This window comes from Pinus tabuliformis, chromosome 1_2 (assembly GCF_031772625.1).
Source record: "Pinus tabuliformis cultivar Carrire ecotype Pingquan chromosome 1_2, CPIR1, whole genome shotgun sequence".
NCBI lineage: Eukaryota > Viridiplantae > Streptophyta > Pinopsida > Pinales > Pinaceae > Pinus > Pinus tabuliformis.
Window position 1 is genome coordinate 808,109,476 of NC_142298.1, and position 21,224 is coordinate 808,130,699.

Genomic DNA, 21,224 nt, shown 5'->3' on the forward strand with positions numbered 1-21,224 from the left:
CTTGGTGGTTGAGAGGGAGAATGAATTGTCTCTCAGCATGCACCCTCAGAAGAAGCCTTTGAAGCAACCTCAGCAAGTTGTGGAGCAGCCACAATTGGATAAAAAAAGAGGAGACCGAGTGGATACATTCACTCAAGCAAAGACCTCCAGTAAGGGGAAATTTCCAGCCAAGTTGGCAAAAGGAGCACATGCAGCCATACCTCCAGGTGTGAGGTGGGACAATATGAAACCTTAGTCCAAGAGTTTCAGAAATTGGGTAGGATCCATTGAAGTGTTTTTTGCCTCGTGGACCATTACCTTGCTACGAGGGACCACAATATTCAGTAGCAGGAGGATCAGTGTCAGTCAAATACTGAGGAGTGTAGAGTAGTGTTGACATAGAGAAGGAGGCTCAATAACAAAGTCAACAACAACACAATTTTTCCTAGTAAATAGTTGCAGACACAGTTGATTATTTTATTTTGTTTGGATGATTTTTTTAGTTACAGATGTTGCAGTAGTAACAACAATAGTGACGAGTTGCATGCATAACACTCTAAAGGTACCAAATCAGGATATATTTCATTTCTTGTTGTGAGGGAGTGCTGAAAATAGCAGCAAGAAATGTTAAAAAATAACATTAAAAAAAATCCTAATTTAATTTGTCCTTGAATTAAACTGGGAATTAAATTGTAATTCTGCATCTCATGACAACATGTAATAGTTAACTAAGTTAATTTGACTTAGTTATCTCAGTTAATGCAAGTTGAGGGTCTAACTAGAGCCATGTAGAGTGTCTCCTACAATTAGGAGCACTAACTGAGTTTATTTTGAGGTGTAATTATTTAATTCAGTCCAACTGAGTTAAAGTCGGTTAAACTAGTTCCAACTGATGGAGGAATTAGTGGGAGATCTAGTAGTCTGGTGTAACCAGCATTAGTGGGGTGTAACCAGCAACAATGGGGTGTAACCAAAATAGTTGGGTGTAACTTACTATAGTGGGGTGTAACTTGTAGTGATCAGTAAACTGAATATTCACTCATAATTAACTCATGCATGTCAGATCAAAGAAAGACCTAGTTGAGATTGGAGTTTAGGGACAATGTACTATCAATTTTAAAACCATATAAATTAAACGATGGTGCATATATTCAAAGGAAGGCCTATGAGGATTGCACAATTCATAATTGAGGAATTTCTCCATTAAATAGGGGCTAATTCCCAAGGAACAACACAAGGAAGTAGGAGCTTGTAAGACTAGGAATTTGGTTAAGTATTGGACAAAGGAAGTCAGTCAGGAAGAGGATAGAAAATACTTGTGCAGGTTGAGCTCAAGGTTGAGCAAAACATATTGTATTCATCTAGATTCTTTGACTAATGAAATATACAGATAGCATGGGTTTTTAGCTATAGCTTTCCCCATAAAATTATTGTTTTATGTGTGATTGAATTCTTTCTCTTATATTCTTTGTGATTTCATCGATCAATTATTGTTGCCGCTGATGTGTAGAGTAGATTCAAGTTAATTGTTTTAGCATATTACAATCTACATTTTGAATCTACAAGGAATTTCTACAAAATAAGACATCGATACAACATTCCCAACATCACTAGCATAACCCAGACCATGACCATGACAAAGAAAACATAGCTTATGCTCAAATTGCCACAGATTCATGATAAACTTAAACTTCTATTGTTCAAAAAAAATCTACATCACACTTTTGAACAAACTCATTAATAGTTAATCATCATTGCATTTATCAAAATGAATAGAACCACTAACATGATAAACAACAAGCACAAATATTTTAGCAACAACCCTTCTAGTCCAAAAAGAAAATCCACCTGGTACTGAATAGAATACCATGGTCAAAACCCAGTGTATGAGTAACAAGTATAATTGAAAATCCAGTGATGAGTAACAAGTATAATTGCATTCAATAGAATTCTCAAAGTCCGGTGGACAATGAACAAGTATAATTATAAATATGATTGTACTTGACATCTAACTGTTGTGCAAACTAACCCAACACTTTCTTGTTTACTGACGTGGAGAAGAACCTGCAATTAAACAATGAAATTATGTTAAAAACCTGTCACCCAATAAACAGGAACGATAATATAAAGCAAACATATCCATCCTAAAATGACAGACCCCGACATCGTTTCCACTTGTATGACCCATGCTGACAACATTTATAAAAGAGGATATTGATAAAGATAGGGAGGCTGACGACCAGGGGTAGGATCATGGTGAGTTCCTTAAGGCATTAACTCGGGCCTTAAGTAAAACAGAGGAATCTTACTTGGAAATGGTTGATAAGCCTTTCACTCAAAATCCAAAGTTGGTTGTGATGGGATTTTGTGTTATCATATAGGGAATGGGAGAATCTTGACACTATAGAAATTTGGAAAGAATCAGTGAATAAGCCTCATACGATTTGGAGACATGATATGGAATCTAGATCAACTAGGAAAGAAGCCAACCTTGGGTGTTGTGCAGTTATCCTTAGATTATGGTACCAGTGTTGAAGAGGCAAGATCATATTTCTTTAATTTTCAATGAACAACATACAATCGTTTTAACTAATCTTTAATGCACCACTTTGTGATAAAGAATTTGCTTGGATTCAATGCCTTCGCTGCCACATTGGGTGAGAGGACCGCCCACCAACTAATTCAATATCAATGGCAGCTCCCTTTGTAGGATTTAGAAACAGACGAAGATGAAACCCCTTATGCGAACATGGTCCATGAACTGAATCCAATCAAACATGGTGAAATAATAATAAGATTAGCAAAAGCTAGTTGATATTGTTTCAGATCAATCCTAGTGATGCTGACAAAAAACCATTATTCCCTCAGAAAGAGAGGATGTTTGTAGATCATGAACATTATGAGAGGGTTGCAGAGAAAAGCCACTTGAGATGTGTGAGGTATGGCTAGTTTGTTTGATTGAAGGAGGACCATCTTGGCATCAATATATAGGTCTGAAAGTCCAACCCTTGGTTAGTTTGAATATTGTAGAAATAGTTCATTATTAATAATTGAATTGGCTCATTTTTTACTTGCACCAAGTAGATTAAAAATAGTTTTCATTCACTTGCCAAATTTCATTGCAGGGTAAATGTTGTAAGAGAAATTCCACTCAAACACTTCCTTCTAATAAATCATTTTGCATTAGAGATTGAACAAACATGTCATCCGTATATCTAGTTCCAGAGTCCCCTTTACCTAGGTTATAAATATTATATGCTAGTTTATCATTTAAGTTCTCCTAAAAATCCATAGAAATAAATTCCTTTATGGGGAGTATATAACGATCTCTTTAATTTCAAAATACACAAAATCCTCAACCTTTTGTTGGCATTATGATTCAAGTGTTGTCCTTGATGGCAACTCACTCAGTAGTTGGTACAGGTGATGGCAACTTAATCAGAGAACAGATCTTAGTACAGCAGGCCAAGAAATTTCATACACGCAGGTTCATTAAGCCCAAGTCTCGTATACACGCTAGTTCACTATATACCAAGTCGCGTGTACGCAGGTTCGCTATATACCAAGTAGGGTATACACGCAGTTTCATGAACGGAAAAGAGCGTACATGTCGGAAAGCTTACTTTTGGTTTGTGGTAGTTAGTCCTTGGAATTTGTGCCTATGGTTTTGGACCATGGAGTCTCGACAGATGTGTTGATCCCTAGTATTGAATTGATGGTATTGGGTTACTATGGTTTTGGACCGTGGTATTTTGAAGGGCCTAAAGCTATATAAGGAGAAAGATCATTAGGCCAAAGTGTGAGTGTGTGAGTGATGAAGATCTGAGGAAGTGTGAGATCCAAGTGCTGGTTATGGGTTGGTGATCTGAACCAAGGTTTCACTCATGTGGAGGATGATGAATGATGGAATGAGATCTCAAGGCTTGGAATGATTATCTTCATATGGTTTGACTGTGGATAGACTAGATCTACTGAAGCATGTTTATTATTATGATCTGGGTATGTTCTGATGTCTGATATAGCTGCGGAGTTTTAAGCTTGAATTTGTAGATCTGTACGCAGGTTGGTTTTGGTAAACGGGCGTGTACACGCAGGTTGGGTTCATCCAAGTAGCGTATACAATGTGATCTATGATATTTGAAGATGGAATTGGATCTGGTTGTTGTTATGATGTTGTTGACAGGGTTTCAGTGATTCAGTATTGGGTGTTTCAGTGATTAATGATGCAAGTTGTACTACAATGGTGATTGTCTTATGGATCCAGTATGAAAATGTATGAAACGTGGTCCCGGAAAGATCGTAGGCCAGCACCTACGTACTGGTAAACATATCAGCCAGTATAAGAGCCAGGGGGTTGTAGCTCCCTTCCAGTAGCAGCTGGAAAACGAGTAAAGGTTGGAGCATTCTATAGGGTTGGAACCTACGTACTAGTAAATGGATCGGCTAGTACAAGAGCTATGAGGGTTGTAGCCCTCTGCAGGTTGTAGCCTGCGTGCTGGTAAAGGACTGCACCAGTACATTGTAAAAGAAGTTTCTTATTAAAGGAAGATAGAAACAAATTGCAGCAGGTGGTTTTCACCCACATTGGGTTTCCACCTTATATCATGGTGTTCATGTGTGTGCCTTATGTGTGATGATCTGTTCTGTTATACTGCACCTGTTTACTGTTAATGTGGTTAATAATGTTCTAATGCATTTACTGAAGATAAGCTAACTGAATCATAAGATTACTGGATGTACACTAGTTGCCCTTAACAAAGTCGCATATATACGTTGATATACTTAACTGAAGCTGCGTGTATGAATCTAAGTATGAAATTGAAAAAGTTTTATCTGATCTGATAATACTGATTGACCCCCCCTCTCAGTATTATTTCCAACAATTGGTATCAGAGCAGGTCCTTCAGAGAAGCTTGATCGCTTGAAGGAGATTCGTAGAACAATGGGGAAGAAAGCACGTCAGAAGAAGAAGACAGCTCAAAGGAACAATGACAACCTGCCATTGAGTGGAAGCAAGAATTCAGATCCTGAATCACCTCAAATTGAAGATGGACAAGAAAATGAAGCATCAAATCAAATCATAGATCAGCAAGATCTACCTAGCAATAGGTAGAATGCCCTCAAAGAAGAAATCGTCATATTAAAAGATCAGTTGGAATGTGCATCCAAAATTCGACAAATGCTGCTAGCGCTGAATAAAGAGCAAGAGAACGAGATCCTCGAACTAAGGCATCAGTTGGATGAAGGAAGGAAAGCTGAAGAGACCTTGAAGAAGCAATGTCTGGAAAAAGAAGAACAACATCAAGTTGAGGTAAATATCTTGAAAAGTAAATTAGAAGAAAAAGATAAACTATTACGATTTCAAGATAGTACTAAGATCTTGGATGATATTCATAGTAGTCAAAGGTCCCCTGCTATCAAAACTGGTCTTGGTTTTCATGAGTCTATTGAAGTTGAATCTGGTTCACAAAGTAAGACAAGAATCTCTAATGCAAAATCTAAAAGGCTCTACAAGGAGATGAAAGGACAACCCCATCAACAATCAAGGAAAGAGACTCCTCAAAGAAAATCCTTTACTCCTCCCATGAATAATGTTGAATGTTATGTATGTCATAATCTTGGACATATTGCAGCCATATGTAGAAGAAGAAGGTTTCAAGACCATCATGCAGAAAGATCATCACATTCAAGGTACTTTAATGGATATTGCCTTTCTTGCAATTTGTTTGGCCACAAAGCTGCTGATTGCTATAGGAGGAATATGAAACATGTAAGATGCTATGCATGTAACAAGTTTGGACATAGAGCAAAGGATTGCAGGAACAAAGTTCATGATAAGAAGAAATCATCAACATGCCTAAAGATATGGAAGAAGAAGGAAGTTCAGTCAGATAGATGTGGCACAGCACAGGGTACTCAGCACAGCACAGGCATAACAGACTCAGGGGGAGCTGAAGGCATAGAACTTCAGTGTTCTAATTCTCATACGCAAGTTAAATGAAGGTAAGTCGCGTATATACGCGAGTTTAACACTGCAAAATCGCGTATATGTCAATCTGAAGAAATGCAGTGGGGATAGGCTCAGAAAAGGGGTCTGATATGATTCAGTCCAATATCTGCTCTCTTGATTAACGATTACAGTCTGCTGAGGATGTTTGGAAATGTTTTGATACTTGTAAGATGTTAGAAGTGTTTAATCCTAACTTGATGATGATGAGATCTTGATGCTTATTACTGATGTATGCATGATCATATCTAACTACAGATGGCACAGGCTCAGGGGGAGCATATACTTCAAATAATGCATTGTTGGCATTATGGTTAGAAGTTGTTGATAAAGTCTATGAAGCTAAATGATACATCTTGTTGTTTGATCAAAGGAATGGTATTGCAGGCTGATGGTACAGATCATATATGATGAATGATAGTCATGGTCTTGAATGAATTGTTGGTCTTAGAACTTGCATCTACTCAGGGGGAGCATGGATGGATTGATACAACTTGGAGCCCATTCAGAAACTTCAGCATGTATCTCTTTTGTGATATCTCTTTTATGGTGTCAAGGTCATGTAACGGCCTATGTTGGTTTCCCCACTATGCCTGGGATGAATGATGTAATGTAATTGGTTGTTATTTTTTGATGTATCCCCACTTGGTTGGGAGTATGGATGTATGTATTGAGTCTTTTGGTGATAGGAAGGTCCTTTATGATGTATAAGTCTTGGTTCTTTTTGAAGAACATCCTTGCAGATCTTGCCTACAGTTAGGGGGATCATGTTCAGCACAGTAGAGCATAGATATGGACAGCAGAAGGTATACCAAAGAAGGGAATATCTTGGCCCGCCCTTTGCCCTTGATGTCAAAGGGGGAGAGTGACTTGGTGTGGTTGCCATCAAGTCCAAAGGGGGAGATTGTTGGCATTATGATTCAAGTGTTGTCCTTGATGGAAACTCACTCAGAGGTTGGTACAGGTGATGGCAACTTAATCCAAGAACAGATCTTAGTACAACAGGCCAAGAAAGTTCATACACGCAGGTTCATTAAGCCCAAGTCACGTATACACGCTAGTTCACTATATACCAAGTCGCGTGTACGCAGGTTTGCTATATACCAAGTAGGGTATACACGCAGTTTCATGAACGGAAAAGAGCGTACATGTCGGAAAGCTTACTTTTGGTCCGTGGTAGTTAGTCCTTGGAATTTGTGCCTATGGTTTTGGACCATAGATTCTCGACAGACGTGTTGATCCCTAGTATTGAATTGATGGTATTGGGTTACTATGGTTTTGGACCGTGGTATTTTGAAGGGCCTAAAGCTATATAAGGAGAAAGATCATTAGGCCAAAGTGTGAGTGTGTGAGTGATGAAGATCTGAGGAAGTGTGAGATCCAAGTGCTGGTTATGGGTTGGTGATCTGAACCAAGGTTTCACTCATGTGGAGGATGATGAATGATGGAACGAGATCTCAAGGCTTGGAATGATTATCTTCATATGGTTTGACTGTGGATAGACTAGATCTACTGACGCATGTTTATTATTATGATCTGGGTATGTTCTGATGTCTGATATAGCTGCGGAGTTTTAAGCTTGAATTTGCAGATCTGTACGCAGGTTGGTTTTGGTAAAAGGGCGTATACACGCAGGTTGGGTTCATCCAAGTAGCGTATACAATGTGATCTATGATATTTGAAGATGGAATTGGATCTGGTTGTTGTTATGATGTTGTTGACAGGGTTTCAGTGATTCAGTATTGGGTGTTTCAGTGATTGATGATGCAGGTTGTACTACAATGGTGATTGTCTTATGGATCCAGTATGGAAATGTATGAAACGTGGTCCCGGAAAGATCGTAAGTCGGCACCTACGTACTGGTAAACATATCAGCCAGTACAAGAGCCAGGGGGTTGTAGCTCCCTTCCAGTAGCAGCTGGAAAACGAGTAAAGGTTGGAGCATTCTGTAGGGTAGGCACCTACGTACTAGTAAATGGATCGGCTAGTACAAGAGCTATGAGGGTTGTAGCCCTCTGCAGGTTGTAGCCTGCGTGCTGGTAAAGGACTGCACCAGTACATTGTAAAAGAAGTTTCTTATTAAAGGAAGATAGAAACAAATTTCAACAGGTGGTTTTCACCCACATTGGGTTTCCACCTTATATCATGGTGTTCATGTGTGTGCCTTATGTGCGATGATCTGTTCTGTTATACTACACCTGTTTACTGTTAATGTGGTTAATAATGTTCTGATGCATTTACTGAAGATAAGCTAACGGAATCATAAGATTACTGCATGTACGCTAGTTGCCCTTAACAAAGTCGCGTATATACGCTGATATACTTAACTGAAGCTGCGTGTATGAATCTGAGTATGAAATTGAAAAAGTTTTATCTGATCTGATAATACTGATTCACCCCCCCCCCCTCTCAGTATTATTTCCAACAATTGGTATCAGAGCAGGTCCTTCAGAGAATCTTGATCGCTTGAAGGAGATTCGTAGAACAATGGGGAAGAAAGCACGTCAGAAGAAGAAGACAGCTCAAAGGAACAATGACAACCTGTCATTGAGTGGAAGCAAGAATTCAAATCCTGAATCACCTCAGATTGAAGATGGACAAGCAAATGAAGCATCAGATCAAATCATAGATCAGCAAGATCTACCTAGCAAAAGGGAGAATGCCCTCAAAGAAGAAATCATCATATTAAAAGATCAGTTGGAATGTGCATCCAGAATTCGACAAATGCTGCTAGCGCTGAATAAAGAGCAAGAGAACGAGATCCTCGAACTAAGGCATCAGTTGGATGAAGGCAGTAAATCTGAAGAGACCTTGAAGAAGCAATGTCTGGAAAAAGAAGAACAACATCAAGTTGAGGTAAATATCTTGAAAAGTAAATTAGAAGAAAAAGATAAACTATTATGATTTCAAGATAGTACTAAGATCTTGGATGATATTCTTAGTAGTCAAAGGTCCCCTGCTATCAAAACTGGTCTTAGTTTTCATGAGTCTATTGAAGGTGAATCTGGTTCACAAAGTAAGACAAGAATCTCTAATGCAAAATCTGGAAGGCTCTACAAGGAGATGAAAGGACAACCCCATCAACAATCAAGGAAAGAGACTCCTCAAAGAAAATCCTTTACTCCTCCCATGCATAATGTTGAATGTTATGTATGTCATAATCTTGGACATATTGCAGCCATATGTAGAAGAAGAAGGTTTCAAGACCATCATGCAGAAAGATCATCACATTCAAGGTACTTTAATGGATATTGCCTTTCTTGCAATATGTTTGGCCACAAAGCTGCTGATTGCTATAGGAGGAATATGAAACATGTAAGATGCTATGCATGTAACAAGTTTCGACATAGAGCAAAGGATTGCAGGAACAAAGCTCATGATAAGAAGAAATCATCAACATGCCTAAAGATATGGAAGAAGAAGGAAGTTCAGTCAGAAAGATGTGGCACAGCACAGGGTACTCAGCACAGCACAGACATAACAGACTCAGGGGGAGCTGAAGGCATAGAACTTCAGTGTTCTAATTCTCATACGCAAGTTTAATGAAGGGAAGTTGCATATATACGCGAGTTTAACACTGCAAAATCGCGTATATGTCAGTCTGAAGAAATGCAGTGGGGATAGGCTCAGAAAAGGGGTCTGATATGATTCAGTCCAATATCTGCTCTCTTGATTAATGATTACAGTCTGCTGAGGATGTTTGGAAATGTTTTGATACTTGTAAGATGTTAGAAGTGTTTAATCCTAACTTGATGATGATGAGATCTTGATGCTTATTACTGATGTATGCATGATCATATCTAACTACAGATGGCACAGGCTCAGGGGGAGCATATACTTCAAATAATGCATTGTTGGCATTATGGTTAGAAGTTATTGATAAAGTCTATGAAGCTAAATGATACATCTTGTTGTTTGATCAAAGGAATAGTATTGCAGGCTGATGGTACAGATCATATATGATGAATGATAGTCATGGTCTTGAATGAATTGCTGGTCTTAGAACTTGCATCTACTCAGGGGGAGCATGGATGGATTGATACAACTTGGAGCCCATTCAGAAACTTCAACATGTATCTCTTTTGTGATATCTCTTTTATGGTGTCAAGGTCATGTAACGGCCTATGTTGGTTTCCCCACTATGCCTGGGATGAATGATGTAATGTAATTGGTTTTTATTTTCTGATGTATCCCCACTTGGTTGGGAGTATGGATGTATGTATTGAGTCTTTTGGTGATAGGAAGGTCCTTTATGATGTATAAGTCTTGGTTCTTTTTGAAGAACATCCTTTGCAGATCTTGCCTACAGTCAGGGGGAGCATGTTCAGCACAGCAGAGCAGAGATATGGACAGCAGAAGGTATACCAAAGAAGAGAATATCTTGGCCCGCCCTTTTCCCTTGATGTCAAAGGGGGAGAGTGACTTGGTGTGGTTGCCATCAAGTCCAAAGGGGGAGATTGTTGGCATTATGATTCAAGTGTTGTCCTTGATGGCGACTCACTCAGAGGTTGGTACAGGTGATGGCAACTTAATCAAAGAACAGATCTTAGTACAGCAGGCCAAGAAAGTTCATACACGCAGGTTCATTAAGCCCAAGTCGCGTATACACGCTAGTTCACTATATATCAAGTCGCGTGTACGCAGGTTCACTATATACCAAGTAGGGTATACACGCAGTTTCATGAACAGAAAAGAGCGTACATGTCGGAAAGCTTACTTTTGGTCCGTGGTAGTTAGTCCTTGGAATTTGTGCCTATGGTTTTGGACCATGGAGTCTCGACAGACGTGTTGATCCCTAGTATTGAATTGATGGTATTGGGTTACTATGGTTTTGGACCGTGGTATTGTGAAGGGCCTAAAGCTATATAAGGAGAAAGATCATTAGGCAAAAGTGTGAGTGTGTGAGTGATGAAGATCTGAGGAAGTGTGAGATCCAAGTGCTGGTTATGGGTTGGTGATCTGAACCAAGGTTTCACTCATGTGGAGGATGATGAATGATGGAACGAGATCTCAAGGCTTGGAATGATTATCTTCATATGGTTTGACTGTGGATAGACTAGATCTACTGACGCATGTTTATTATTATGATCTGGGTATGTTCTGATGTCTGATATAGCTGCGGAGTTTTAAGCTTGAATTTGCAGATCTGTACGCGGGTTGGTTTTGGTAAAAGGGCGTATACACGCAGGTTGGGTTCATCCAAGTAGCGTATACAATGTGATCTATGATATTTGAAGATGGAATTGGATCTGGTTGTTGTTATGATGTTGTTTGCAGGGTTTCAGTGATTCAGTATTGGGTGTTTCAGTGATTGATGATGCAGGTTGTACTACAATGGTGATTGTCTTATGGATCCAGTATGAAAATGTATGAAACGTGGTCCCGGAAAGATCGTAGGCCGGCACCTACGTACTGGTAAACATATCAGCCAGTACAAGAGCCAGGGGGTTGTAGCTCCCTTCCAGTAGCAGTTGGAAAACGAGTAAAGGTTGGAGCATTCTGTAGGGTTGGCACCTACGTACTAGTAAATGGATCGGCTAGTACAAGAGCTATGAGGGTTGTAGCCCTCTGTAGGTTGTAGCCTGCGTGCTGGTAAAGGACTGCACCAGTACATTGTAAAAGAAGTTTCTTATTAAAGGAAGATAGAAACAAATTGCAGCAGGTGGTTTTCACCCACATTGGGTTTCCACCTTATATCATGGTGTTCATGTGTGTGCCTTATGTGTGATGATCTGTTCTGTTATACTGCACCTGTTTACTGTTAATGTGGTTAATAATGTTCTGATGCATTTACTGAAGATAAGCTAACTGAATCATAAGATTAATGCATGTATGCTAGTTGCCCTTAACAAAGTCGCGTATATACGCTGATATACTTAATTGAAGCTGCGTGTATGAATCTGAGTATGAAATTGAAAAAGTTTTATCTGATCTGATAATACTGATTCACCCCCCCCCCCTCAGTATTATTTCCAACACCTTTTTGCTATAAGATAAACATTTCATGATATACAAAAATGCATCTGGATAATTAAGAACACAAAGTTGAAACCTCATGTATCTTAAAAAAAAAGTTATACAAAAATGTGTCGGGATAACTATCTAAAAGTCAAAACCAAATGTGTTTTTTACAACCTTTTGGACAACAAAAAATCTAAAACCGTATGTTTTTTTTTTACAATTCTTAGAAGCTTAGACCAAATTGTATGATCCTATAATCCATTCCTGTGTTGACACAACTATTAAGTTACTTTGGCAATGGAACCAGAGAAACCCTTGATAAAATTGAAAATGAAAAAGTCAAGAGCAAACAACACACGCCAAAAATATTTAGACTATATTAGATTATATCACCAATGGAAGAAATCCACTACCCTATCCACTGAAATGGATGTGTGCATACCTTATATCTAGTGATGTTAAGAAATCCACTACCCTATCTCGGTTGAGGAGGAATATGCGCGCATCCATTTCAGTGTTTCGTGAGCTTCTTATCAAAAGTAGAAATATAATGGGTCAATGATTGAAAAAGAACAATGAAAATTAAATTCTTGGAGAATCTTTACTTTCATTTATTCTTGTCTTAAAGCTACTCTACAAACCCAAATACTGCTAATCTGATACACATTCCAGATGGGATCCTCTTTGTCGTTAACCTTCAATATAATGCCTCTATTTATGTAACGTTTTCTTATCTACCATATTAGTATTAGGTGCAATGGTTTCTTCTTTCCAAGGAGGGTTTCTTCCTCTTTTACGTGCTCCTATTAAACTATCGAAGTTCTTCAAATCTAATAAAATATCAGAAAGTTTAGTTGTTTCTACCTTATTTAGTTGGTTTCCATCTGTAATTTGGCTCTATATATAATTGGCTCTGTAGGAAAAAGTAGTTATCTTCCGTAGTTTATTGCAGATAAAATAGTTCATTATTAATAATTGAACCGACTCATTTTTTACCTCACCAAGTAGACTAAAAACAATTTTCATTCATCTGCCATATTTCCTTGCAGGGTAAATGTTGTAAAAGAAATTCCACTCAAACACATGCATCAGGATAACTATCTGAAAGTTAAAACCAAACGTGTTTTTTACAACCCTTTGGTCAATGAAAAATCTAAAACCTTATGCTTTTTTTACAATGCTTCGAAGTTTAGACTATACTAAGCTTATAATCCATTCATGTGTTGACAAAACTATTAGGTCGCTTTGGCAATGGAACCAGAGAAATGCTTGATAAAATTGAAAATGAAAACTTCAAGAAAATACAACACACGATACTTGATTAAGTTATGGGTTTAAGTCATTTGAAATCAATTTAGTAAATTGAGATAGGCCTCCTATAAAAAAACCATTGATTTTGCTCACAATTCGGTAATTGCCACTAAAGACAACTTCATTACAAATATATGAAAACTCAGAAAATAAAAAGAAAACATGAAGGTACTAACCTCAAGTCTAGAGATAGTTTTCAGACCAGAAAGTTGTGGGCAGAGTGGGGTCCCTGTATGTGAACATATCTCGCTCCTGACATCGTTTTCTGTGAGGAGGGGTTTGGTTCGTTCAGGAGCTCTGAGTTTTGCTAGGGCTTCCGTTTCCTCGCATTTCGCCTCCTTCTTGGCCCCTTTGGAGCAACTTGATGCTAGTGAAAATGTGAGGGCATCTATGAACACATATTACACAGATAGTCTTGCTTTCAAACTTTCCCTCCTATAGCACATTAGTTTGCCAATGTGTATAGATTAAAATGTATAGCCGACAATTACAATAAGCCCTAAATTTACCAAACCTTATGATTTTTATATGAAACCCGAGGGAAAAATATGTGGAAAACCATAATTTATTCCAGAATATTATTTCTATAATTGGAAACCCAACATATTGTTCGATGATTAAAAAGCATATCCCAAAATCACTGATTGAAGACAACTTCATTACAAATATATGAAAACCCAGAAAATAAGAAGGAAAAACGAAGATACAAACCTCACGTATAGAGATAATTTTTGGACCAGAATGTTGGTGGGTAGAGTGGAGTGCTTCTGTGTGAAGATATTTCGCTCTTGATAACAATTTTTGTGAGGAGGGGTTTGATTCCTTCTAAGACTATGGCTTATATTGCTGCTTTTGTTTCCTCCCATTTCAGCACCTTCTCAACCCCCTTGAGCAACTTGATGCCAGTTAAAATGTGAAGGCCTCTCTGAACATATAAGGAACAGATTTGGAATGAAAAGGATAGACATTAGATTGTCTCTAGCACTGTTGAGATGACAAGTGTGAGAGCAAAGCTATGTGTATCAATATTACAGAATACCTGAAGACCTAAAACTTAAGCTCCAACTATTTTCACCTCATGGAACGACTGCACATGATACAATCATCTAACATATAATCCAATGACACAAAGTGTGACAGGTGGGCCAGAGGGAAGTTCTTCTCAAGGGGAACACAGATGGGCCAAAGGGAAGTTTTTCTCAAGGGAAATGCCTTAGAACGTAATTATTTGCTATGTTAAATTGCTAATTCTTGGGCGAGGTTTAAGATTAAATCTAGTGGATACCATTATATCACCAAGAGTACATCCAATATCATAAAACACCAAGAGTATATCCAACATCCCATAAACTAGATATACCAAAATCTATGACTTAGAAAAATAAAAAGGTAAAAGAACCTACTCTTATCATAAATGACCAAAAATATCCCAATAAAATTTGAAACTAAGCCAAAAAATAGCATTACATTTTATCGACCACTCAATCTTCCCAAATTTTTTTATTAATATTAATTATAATAAGTTTGAGGGAATGCCCATATAATTTTCATATAAAGTTAAATATATCATAATAATTTTCATATAAAGTTTTGATAATAAGAATGAGTTTTGTTTTGAGCCAACACTGAGTTAACTCAGAGGGCTGAAGCTCTTGGATTAGGGCCCAACCCTAGCAGCCAAGGCTCCTCTTTATTGTAAATGTGTGTTAGCATAGATTCATAGTTTAATTGTTCATTTGCTTAGTAGCTACATTTCCATTACAACAGTGTAGATTATATTGGTTATATGTTAGTTTGCTTCCATTTGTGCCTTCTTTCAATTAGCAGGTTAGCAAGGAGAAAAAGGATCACCATAAGGTTGTCAGCAGGTGTCTCGGCCTCACTTCCTCCCTCTGGGGCCATGACTTGAGGAAGAGACCCTTCAGCAACCCCAAAAACACATATTTCTAGTTCTTGCATGAGCTTTGGAGTTTTTTGTCTTGATTCAACATTTGGTTCATTTCATTGTCATATTTTTCCATTAATCCATTTCTGCAATAAGATCTCACTCATGCTTTCATTCCCTTTAGCGCTCTCTTCATGCATAATATAGGCAATTGATTCATGCTTTTCTAGTTTATGAAAATGTATCTTGTTGCATAGTTCTTGGAAAACACATATGTTTTAAGCACAACAGGTACTTCAGGAGGAGACCTAGACTTCATCACCTGCATCCACTTTCCACTTCATCCACCCTAACCATCTCTTGTTCCACCATCACCATCACTAGTTTTTTTGTCATTTTTCATTGAAATTCCCCTAGATACATTGAGAGAATCTAGCCATCTGTGACCTTAAATATTGAATCTTGAGTGTTCCTAGACTTTATAACACTCCATCCCACTCATCACACACCTTTTCCAAGCTTCCCAACACCTCACAATTAGCTCTCGGTTGTATCCTGTAGGTTTCCTGTAATTCCTACAAGATCGGTTTCTAGTACATCCTATAGGTTTTCCTGAAACAACCTGTTCTAAGGCCGAATTGATGGGGAACCTCTAGGAAGTCACAAAAAGCCTCCTAGGAACCTTCCACACCATCCAACCACTCCATAAGCATTTTAGCCATACTCAATCACCTCCCATCCACTTGTCACATCCACAAGAACAATTAATTTGCATACGTGAGCTTGCCTTAAAAAACCAAAAAAGTGGAAACATATTTAGTTTAGTTTTCTTGCTCACACATTAATATGGTTTGATGTTATTTACTTCTATAGCTTAGATAGTAGCATTAGGTTAGTGATGATTTAACAATTCTGCTTAGCATAGTTGTTTAAATGGTTAATCAGGACATGGTGTGATTTAGCATTTCATGTTGTTTTCTTCATTACTGTAGTAATGTAGCTCTCTAAAATAGATTTTCTATTCTTCCATCAAAGAATCAAGCTTCTTCTGACTGTATAGAAGTCTCGCTTGGAACCCCTGGGGTCTCTCACTGGATGAACATTGACAACAGGCAGGACCTTCACTTTTACTTGTGCATATAGCACTATCACCTCCAAGTTTGTACGAACCCCAAGTTGATAAGTAACGCTGGTAGACTAGGAGTTGCAGCATCCTTGCTGCAATACTGGTGCTCATCACTTTTTGGTGCTGTTGTCAGGGAGGTGTTTGAGTAGAATGTGATTACTGCTTTCTTTTCTTCTATTTCTTGTCTTCAATTTTTTGCCATTGGTTTATTTCTGCAAAAGTAATCTAGTAGCCTCCTTTCTTTCATTTGTCATTATTTTCTTTCCTTTCCGTTCTGAAAGTAGAATTTCAATTCAACAAGTATCTTTTTCATTCTGTCAGTGATTTCATTCAACGAGCAATTTCATTTCTGCAAAGTACTTTCCAACTTAAAAAATTTACAAAAACCAACCCAAACACATTTCCTTTCATGCCTCGTAGGAATAGGGACAATTTAGGGAATTTTTTTCCAAATACCCCCACTGCATCCAACAGCCAACCTTCTCCCTTCTTTGGTGGCTGTGAACTAGAGGAACCTTTAGTAAGAAACCTGACATATTTGAAGAACCTACCGGGGAAGAAGAAGAAGAGGAACCCATTCCTACTGAACCAATGGCTGAAAACCGAAATGACAGAGGGAATAGAGAGAGAGTTGAGGGTGCCTTCCCCATCAGGGAAACCAATGGAGACACTAAGATGAAGAATATAAGCCCCTCCGCCTTACCTCATTTCCATGGCCTGACCACAGAGGACCCTGACACTTTCCTATTTGAGTTTGTTGTTATATGCCGAACCTATGGCTATACAGATGATGAGCAAACGCTAAAACTATTTCCATCTACCCTCAAGGATGCAGCATTGCGCTGGTTCATGGGTTTACCTAGAGATAGCATCACAACTTGGGCTCAGATGCAATAGGGTTTTAACAACAAATATCGAGACTACTGTAGGTCAAAGGATACTAAAGAAAAAATTTGCAGGATGACCATGGGCCAGGATGAATCTGTAGATGACTATGAAGAAAGATTCCAACTCAGCTACAAAAGGGCCAGGTGCACACTTGACCCTGAGTCCCTAAAGATGGTCCTGCTCAGGGGAGTAAGAGAAGACCTTCCGGATGCCTTACACTTGTTAGCAGGATGAGATATCTACCAATTACCCAATGAGGATATCAAGACTGTCTTTAGAAACCATTCTAGGGTAGCCAGGAAAAAGGGTAGGAGTAGTTAACCTATGGCCAGTACATCATCTTCCAACTCATCCATCAAGGGTGAAATTGGAAATATGCTAGAAGATTTCAAAAGTGAGATGGTGCAAAACCTTGTCTTGCAATTGGACACCATGAACATCAAAAGGAAGCAAGAGGAAGTAGAGAGAGCCTTGGCCATCTTTTGTCCTAGATGCACCAAGAGGAATCCTAGGAACGAATGTCCATTGAACTGTATTTAAATTTGCTCGGTCTATGAAGAAAACCACTCCACAGACAAGTGCCCTTCTTTAACAAGACTCAAAGCTGTATATCAAGGAGCTGAAGGGGTCATTGAGCAGCTTTGCTACATCAACCAAAGGAGACCTCCTGATCCTATACCATACCAGTAGGGCACGCAAGGTTTATCCCATGCATATTACAACCCCAACCATACCACAACTATACCTTTTGGGGACCCCCTGCTCATCCTTCCTAGTCTACACTGCCTCCTTGGTCCTATGCATCTTAGTATCAGTCCTAGCTAGCCAGCCAGTCATTTCAACCTTACGCTCTGCCATAACCTTAGTGGAATACACCACCCTAGGGGTGGAGGCTCCAATACAACAATCCTCCAACTCTATTGCCTCCACCACCTGCCCAACCACAACTTACACACTCTGATCCACCCAAGTAACCCCAGATGCCTACCCAACCAAATCCAAACCCGAACAATAGGCAAGCTCAACAATTATACAGTGGAGAGACATCATATCCAGCTTATGCTGTGGAAATCCAGGAGATTAACCTAAGATTTGGGAGAGTCCTTCCAGAAACCAACCTCCCCCTCCACATAGGTAGGTTAAGGAAGAAAGATAGGAAATAAACCTTAAATTAAATCCACCCTTTCCTAAGAGAGTAGCCCAACCACTCCAGCCTACCCCAGAAGAAACCAAACTTCTGGAAGAATTGAAAAATCTATGTGAAAATATCCCCCTTCTCCAGGCAATAAAAAGATGTTCCCATTTACAATAAGTTGATTAAGGAGAAATGCTTCAAGCATCCAGGAAGAAGAAAAAGAGGTGCCCCTACCATTAATTTCATTGGGCAACTGTACGATTTAATGTTGGGGTAGGTAATATGTCTAAAATATTTGGACCCTGGAAGCCCTGTAGTAGATGTGCACATCAATGGCACCATTGTCCCACACACTCTGACCAATATTGGGGCTGTCGTTAATGTGATGACCAAGGACACCATGCTCAAGCTCAACCTCCAAGGGTCATTGAGGAAGACCACAACAGTTCTGTAACTTGCAGACCATTCCACAGTCACCCCTGAGAGAATTGTTGAGGATGTGATGGTCTCCATTGACTCCTGGGAGTACCCTATAGATTTTCTAGTTCTCCAGCCTAAGGCTAAAATTACTGGTCACCCTCTCATCCTTGGGAGGCCATGGTTGGCCACAACCGATGCTTACATTAGCTGCAGAGTTAGGAATATGACCATCAAGAACGGGCATATGTCCAAGCAGTTACTCCCATACCATCCTGCTCAACCTTCTCTAGAGCATGATTTACCTTTATGGTTGGAGGAGGAGGAAGAAGATGAAGTTTATTGTGCCCAAATTTATGCTTTAGAAGCGACCATAGGAGGAGGACAGCAAGAAGAGGATGACTTGATTGAACACCTGCTCCAAAATCCAACTCCTAGTTCACTACCATTAGAAGAAGAAGTAAAGGAAACCCAGAACAATCATCCAATTGACTTATGCTTGGACGATTTCAAACCACTCCATGTCAAAACCATAGAATTTGACCCAGAGAAAACCTTGAAAATTAATCCATCTCTTTCTGCTCTCGAAGAGGAAAAGCTATGCAACATGTTAAAAGAAAACCTAGAAGCCTTCGCTTGGAGTTACAAGGAAATGAAGGGAGTAAACCCCTGAGTGTGTACTCACCACATATACATCAAAGAAGGTTGCAAACCAGTCCAACAACCACAAAGGAGGATGAATCCATCTCTTAAAAATATAGTCAAAGAAGAACTGCAAAAGATGCTAGATGCAGAATTCATTTACCCTATCTCCAACAGTGAGTGGGTCTCTCCTTTAATGTTAGTTCCCAAGAAAAATGGTAAGTGGAGGATTTGTGTTGATTACAGGGAGTTGAACAAAGCCACAAAGAAGGATAATTTTCCCCTACCCTTCATTGATCAAGTGCTAGACGGCCTGGCAGGGAAAAAAAAAATTTCTTTCCTAGATGGATTTAGTGGGTAAAACCAAATCCAAATATGCCCAGAAGACTAGGATAAGACCACATTCACCTATCCTTAGGGTACTTTTGCCTATAGGGTCATTCCTTTTGGCCTATGCAATGCTCTTTCCACTTTCCAGAGAGCAGTCTTGAGTATTTTTGCCGAATTAGTACATGATGATGTGGAAATTTATATGGATGACTTTACACCTTATGGCCATGATTTTCAAGAAGCCCTAACTAACCTAAGCAAAGTACTGCACAAATGCGTTGAAATGAACCTGTCTCTTAGTCCTGAAAAATGTGAATTCTTAATGACTGGGGGGTCATGCTAGGTCATTCAATATCTCAGCAAGGACTACAGGTGGACCCGAACAAAATAGCCATCATCCAAAGGGTCGCACCTCCAAAAAAGCAGAGAGATGTTAGGAGTTTTTTGGGGTTATCTGGATACTACTGAAGGTTCATAAAGGACTTCAGCAAGTTGGCCTCTCCTTTACTTGGGTTGTTGGCCAAATATTCTGAGTTTTTATGGTAAAAAGGCTGTCAAGAGGCCTTAGACATTCTAAAGGGTAATTTAACCACTATACCAATTCTCCGAGGCCCAAATTGGGCCGTCCCCTTTCATATTCATGTTGATGCCTCACACAAAGCCATAGGAGCAACCCTGGGACAGGTAAAGGAGAAACTGCCCTATGCCATCTATTTTATCAATAAGAACTTGTCAAAGGCTAAGCTAAATTATACCATGACCGAAAAGGAACTCCTCACTATTGTGCATTCATTAAACAAATGTAGGTATTACATTACAGGCTGTCAAACATTTGTGCATACTAACCATGCTGTAATCTACCTGTAGGTGAAGAAGGAATGGTGGATGACCAGTTACCAGAGGAGCACGTGTTTTCTATTTTAGTTCTCTCCCCATGGTTTGCTTATATAGCAAACTATTTGGTATCAACACAGTTCCCACCAAACTTTCCCTCCAAAGAAAAAATAAGATAGCCAGGAAAGGCACCCCCTTCACCTGGATTGGGGGAAATATTTCCAAACTTGGCCCAGATCAAATCTTGAGAAGGTGTGTAAGGGAAGAGGATGTTTTTGACATCCTCCTGACCTATCATGATGGACCTTGTGGAGGTCACTTTGCAGCAAAGAGGACAACATTCAAAGTGTTACAAGCAGGCTATTATTGGCCCACTCTTCATCAGGATGTGAAAAAGTACACTAGTCAGTGTGATCGGTGCCAGAGGATGGGAAAGCCTACTCCAAGAGATGAAATGCCCCTACAGCCTCAAGTGACTTTTGAGCCATTTGACAAGTGGGGCATGGACTTCATTGGGCCTATCAACCCTCCTTCAAAGAAAAAACAACACATTATTGTGTGCACTGATTATTTGACTAAGTGGGCAGAAACCAAGGCAATTAAGGCAGCAACAGAAGAGAAGGTGGTTGAGTTCCTAAGGGAGAATGTATTCTACAAATTTGGGTACCCTAGAGAGCTAGTCACAGACCAAGGCAACCAGTTTACCTCC